This window comes from Podarcis gaigeae, assembly GCF_964106915.1.
Source record: "Podarcis gaigeae genome assembly, chromosome: 11".
NCBI classification, from domain to species: Eukaryota; Metazoa; Chordata; class Lepidosauria; order Squamata; family Lacertidae; genus Podarcis; species Podarcis gaigeae.
In genome coordinates this window covers 63,357,944-63,363,943 of record NC_139687.1, presented here as the reverse complement: position 1 = coordinate 63,363,943, position 6,000 = coordinate 63,357,944, and the positions used below count along the sequence as shown (strand labels likewise).

At 48.0% G+C, this 6,000-nt stretch overlaps 1 protein-coding gene across 2 annotated transcripts in view; it reads right to left on the bottom strand.

The window, feature by feature from the left end:
- Positions 1–6,000, bottom strand: part of CNTFR (ciliary neurotrophic factor receptor) — a 422,108-nt gene that overhangs the window by 260,561 nt on the left and 155,547 nt on the right. The window contains exon 1 of one of the 2 annotated variants that reach the window (XM_083702899.1): positions 1,614–1,903. The exons of the other annotated variant lie outside the window; for it this stretch is intronic. The gene's annotated coding sequence lies outside the window, so the exon portion shown is untranslated. Of the gene's footprint in view, positions 1–1,613; positions 1,904–6,000 lie in introns of those variants that run through there. 2 annotated transcript variants of the gene reach the window in all.

The window sequence follows — 6,000 nt, the reverse complement described above, 5'->3', positions numbered from 1 at the left end:
ATATGGCAGGTATTAATACTGCACAGTCTAAAGTGCCTGGAAGCATAAGAGCTGACTCTTATGGGCCTAGACAATATTTTGGAAGAAAATATTGTCTAGGCCCATAGAAATACTATTCAATGTTTTACCTGCAGAACATTCTTCACAACAGAATGAAACCATCAAATGCACATCAAAGAACCCTAACCCTAACCCATAGAAGATCTTGTGATGTCCAGAATAGGCTCCGCATCTTAGGAAATCTGAAATAATTCAAACAGACCCAGAAGCACATGTCTCTCTCTCCCCACAGCCCTGTTTACCTGGAGAGCTTCATTTACATCCTCACTCCACAGAATTGGAGAGAGAACAAGGAACCAATAGCAATTTGCAATTCAGTACCTCCATCACCTGATCTAAGGTTACACACTCATGTATTAGCTAGCAGGAGCTAATTATCAACTCAGCAAGAACTCAAAGTCCACTTAGAAAACTACTGTGGACAAAGCCCAATGTTAGCAACACACATTTTTAAACCACCATTAATACACAGGCATTTTCATTTCAGTGTGAATTAAACCAATTATACTGGAGTAAGGTCTCTTCTTGGGAAAGCAATGGTGAAGAAAGGAGGAGACCCAGGAAAGAATAGTGGGGGGGGGGGGGGACATCCGAAATGGCTGGCAATCGTGGAAAGGGAAAAAGGGCAAGAAGAGAAGGAAGACGCAGAAATGCGATTCAAAATGGGGAGGTTGCATGTTCGAGGTGGAGGAGGTCTCCCTAATGGGAATACGGAGTGTGGATTTAAACAGTTTCTCTTCATCCTTTTGGGTCATGTGCTAGGATGCGAATTTCTCTTATAAACATTCAAACAGAAGTAGAATCCTTCCTTGGTTTTGCTCATAAAGTTCTCGGAAATCATGCAAATATATATAAAAAAGAGCTCACCGAATATGGTGGCTTAAAACAGAGAGAGAGAGACCTGAGTTCAAATCAGATGGGAGCAGATATTCCCCCATAACTGTTTCTGATTTTCTCCCTGGCTTCCCTCAGATCCACCTGCTGTACCCACTACCTCCAAGTTATACTGGGAGCATTGTTCTTATTATATTTATTTATATCCTGCACTATTCTCCGTCAGGGACTCAAAGAGACTTACAGATAAAACAAAAACAGCTTAAAACATAGGGGAAAGGAGCAATAAGTAAACATGAATGGAATATGAGAGAGAGAGAGAGAGAGAGAGAGAGAGAGAGAGAGAGAGGAAAAAAACAAAATTCATAGAATCTTAAGAGCTGAAAGGGATTCCCAGGGGTCATCTAGTCCAGCCACCCGCAATGCAGGAATCTCAGCTGACAGATTCCCATTCAACCTCTGCTTTAAAACCTCCAAGGAAGAAGAATTCACCCAAAGAAATCATCACAGCAGTTAGTTCTCAAAAGCCCGTTGGAACATTAAAGTTGGACAACAAGGAGAGAGCCACTTTGGCTTCCCTAGGCAGTGAGTTGCCTGGGAGCAGCCACCACCAAGAAGGCCCTCTCCTGCGTCCCCACCCATCATGCCTGTGAGGGTGGCAGGACCAAGCTTGGCTCTGTGATGGCAAGAGGGAGAGCCACTGCGATGGAGATACAGACCAGAGGTTGACTTGCCAAGACGATGGGCAGTCTGCGTCCGGCGTTCCACCGAGGTCTTTCTAGGGTACCTGAAATCGTCAGGAAGCAGAGTCTGGTGTGGCAGCTGACAAGTCCAGCTATGCAAACCCTGCAGGGAATCTGCTCCTCTTCCAACTGATACAACTTAGCTAGACCCAGGCATTATCCGGGGTCCACTTTTCACAGTGCCCAGCGAGAAGGCAAACTGAGCTCAGAAGACCAGGCAAGGAGATGGAACAGGGAACCGGACTCAGAGAGGAGCATGTTCCTGCTTTGGGAAAACCTTCCCCTTGCACAACCAAAAAGGACCCCCAGCACACACAAACGCGCACGCTCTGGCCTTTCCCGGGATGACATGCATGGTCCAAGATTGCACTTGGGACCCGTAGGCCAAAGCATGCTCCCCGGGAGAGCGGCACGGCTGCCCTTGCCAAAGCTCAGCTCTGAACAACAACAAGCAGAGCGTCCAAGTGATTGCTCAACAGAGTGCAAACAGGGGCTGGGGACATGAGGACATTAAGGAGAGCATTCTGGATCCGGCCAGGAGCCCATCTAGTCCTGCACCTTGTTCTCAGTGGACAACTTGATGTCCAGGATCCGAGAACAAGAGCCCTCTTCCTGCCTGCATTTTCCAGCAAATGGCATTTGGGCATATTTCTGCCTCTGAACTAGGAGCCACTGATAGCCCTCTCTCAAACAGTTTGTGCGATTCTTTCTTAAAAACACCAAGGTTGGTGGCCACCACTGTTTCCTGCAGCAATAATAATAATAAATAATTTTATTTATACCCTGCCCAGAGCCGGGCTCAGGACGGCTAACACCAATAAAAGCACAGTAAAAACACGATGGGGGGGCAATTTAAAATACAGGTTAAAATGCAATTTAAAATGCAGCCTCATTTTAAAAGTAGCCGATAAATCAAGACCATAGGGGGAGGGAAACATAAGGGTCAGACTGAATCCAAGCCAGGCAGAACAGCTCTGTCTTGCAGGCCCTGCGGAAAGATGTCAAGTCCTGCAGGGCGCTGATCTCTTGTGACAGAGCGTTCCACCAAGTCGGGGCCAGTGCTGAAAAGGCCCTGGCCCTAGTTGAGACCAACCTAACCACCTTGTGACTTGTGACCTCCAAAAGGTTGTCATGTGTGGACCTTAAGGTCCTCCGCGGGGCAGACCAGGAGAGGCGATCCCGTAGCAGTGAGTTCCACAGTTGAACTACGCACTGCATAGAGAAGTACCTCCTTTTCTCTGTTCTGACTCCTCCAACGTGCAGCTTCATTACGCACTCCTGACACCCAGTTGCTGGAAACCACTGGCGGAGAGAGGGTTCTTGCGCTCAGATCCTGCTCCTTGGTTTCCCATCGTGGGTTGGCTCCTGTGAGAAGAGGATGCTGGACTCGATCGGCCACTGGCCTGATGGAGCAGGCTGTTCTCTGGTTCTTATTGACACCCGGTTTTTGAGAGGGGAAGCATCCAGTCGCAGCCGAGGAAAGCATCCAGCCCGGGGCTGAGGGCAGTTGCTTGCCTCCCCTCCCTTCTCCCACATCGCCATTCCTAAGTCTAAGGCTGCATGGAAACCAAATGTGACAGGAGGGAAGTGACCTCTGGTCTGGGAACGGAGAGGAGGGTGGGAGCGTCGTCCCAGCACCTGCCGGCCTGAACTTTGACGCTGACCTGCGAGGAGACCACGCAAGGGAGAGGATTCCAGAGGATTTTTGGCAGCGCTCGGCGCCCAGCGCTCCCTCTCGACAGCTCCTCTGGGCCCGGGGAGAGGCTCAGCGCATTAGATCAGCACGTGCAACAACGTGCGAGGCGTGAATGCCGTCATGTGTGTACTTGCCCGGGTCTCCTGTGGCTTCTCTGAGCCCAAGCCGGCGGAGGGGGAGACACAGGCAGAGACTGAGGGAAAGGCAAGCGCAGGCTCCGTGCGTATGGGAGAGAGAGAGAGGAAGAGAAGGAATGGTTCGGAGGGGTGGAAGCGTGGCAAGAAGCAGCGTGGTGCAATGGTTAGAGTGTTGGGTCAGGACCTGGGAGGCCAGAGTTCGAATCTCAGCTTGGTCATGAAGCTCAATGGATGGCCTTGGGCCAGTCATTGTCTCTCAGCCTAACCTACTGCCCAGGGCAGTTGTGGGAATTGAACAAAGACTAGGACTTGGGAGAGACCAGGGTTCAAATCCCCTCTCAGGAGCCACTCACTGCCTCTCAGCCAGACACCCTAACCAAACCTTTTTCAAAGTGGGCCAAATTTGATGAAGTGAACATGCGTGAGGGCCAACCAAACTTTTTGAGCTTTTTTTAGGATTGAAGTTGTTGAGGTTTTTTTACGATTTTACCCCAAAGTGTCTGAGCTTTTTTTGTTTATTTTTTACAATTTTACCCCAAATTATTTTTTAGGATTGAAGTCGTTGAGACAAAGTTGTGGAGCTTCCCCCCCCCCCAATTTTGGGCATGCCTGCCCTAACCACTACACCACACTGCCTCCAAGTTGGCTCGCTAGCTTGAGTTATCAGCCACCATTAGCCCCTATGAGCCACTTTCTGGGGACACGCCTTCTCTCCAGCCATGCTGGACACAAAACTATAGACTGCATGGTCTCTACAACCCAGGGCTGGCTAAACCCAAAACACAGCCCAGAAGTCCTGCACAAAGCACCACCAGGAACTTAGAAGGCCTGCTGGTTTTACTGGTTGGGGGGGGGGACAAGACACCCATCAAGGGTGTTGCCAGGTAGCTCCCAGGCACAGCTGGATTGGCTCAAGGTGTCCCAAGTACTGCAGCCTTGGCAAAGGCTGATCTCTCAGAGGGAGCAACGGGAGGGGGGTTTTCTGAGCCCTCAAAACCTGCCATTTTCCTACATGAATATTTTTTTTGCAGGCGGCGATGGTGGAATTTGCTTGTCCTTGCCTGCGCACATTTCTGTATAAATGCAATGTTCTCTCCGCACTGTCTGGGACAGCCAGGTCAAAGTCACTCCCAGGGCAGACGTGACGGTACAGCTCTTTCGGACATTATTTTCCGATTGCTAAACCAACGCGGTTTGGAGCAGCCTGGAGGAAAAGGCTATTGAGCCGACTCCAAAAACATGTCAGCATCTTCTGTCACCTGCCGGAGGGTTTCTCCTCGCAACCGTTTGGAAGCCGGGGGGGGGGGGAGATTGTGTCTTGGGGGGGGGGCTGCCTGAAATGGGTTTTAGTGGGCGCCCTCTAAGTCCCATGGGGGAGATTGGTGGCCCAATTCTGAAGTCCCACCAAAGTCAAGACAAGCAATCAGGTAAGCTTTCCTCCAAATCATGTTCCACAAATCGGTGGAAGAAGATTGGAAGAAATTTAAAGTTTATTTACAGAAACATTGTAAAATTAAGGAATGTTAGAAGGATGTTGGAATGAAGTTACGTGGTTTTAGCAGAAATGTTATAAAGGATTAAGTAAAAATAGATTGTTAATTGGTGAGAATGTAAAGTCACATTATATTAAGATAAATTATTAGGATAAAAACAAAGATGGAAAGGATTTGCTGAAATAGTTAATTGAACTAGAATACAAAAAAAGGGAGGTGTGAGGAGGTCAAGGAAACAAGCAAATGAAAGATAAGTTATGGAAGGATTGATTTATCTTTTTTAAAATTGTTTTCATTCTTCTGTTTTTTTCTTCTTTTTTCTTCTTTATTTTTGTAATCGTTTAAAACCTCAATAAATATTATTTTAAAAAATTAGAAACAGACACACAGTTATTTGGTCTCATTTCAAAGATGGATGAACTCGCATCCTTGACTTTGACATTTTGTGCAAAGCATGCAACAGGACATGGGGGAAAGGAAAGGAAAGTTTCAAAGCAAAGCAAAAAGCAGGCTAGTGCAGGGGGAAAGCCATCATGATCCCTGGTTCTTTATAAAAATAAAAGTTCAGGCACATATTAAAACTGGAACAAAAACATTTCAGGAAAACCCCTCTGGTGAGAGTGTTTCAAAAGGAGGGTAGCACCCCAGATAGCATAAGAAGATAAGATTCGCTCTCACAGGGGCCAGCCAGAGTCCCCAACCGGTAGCCCACAAACCAGGATTCGAACACAAGACCCTCTCCCCTCCTGCAGTTTCCAGCAGCTGGTATTGAGAGGCTGACTGTCCCTCTGTGCGAGAGGGATAAAAGCTTTTCTATATCCTCTTCCTCCATGCCATGCCTGATTCTATAAATTTCTATTCTGTTGCATCTTCCTCGCCTTTTCTCTAAACTAAGAAGTCCCAGATGCTGCAACCTGGGACCTTCTGCAATGCAAAGCAGATTCTCTTCCCCCAAGCGACAGCCTTTCGCCAAGCTTTTTGCTGAGCTGTGATTTCTGAGGTGGGCAGGGACATTTGCCTTTGTTTCCCCAGTGTGC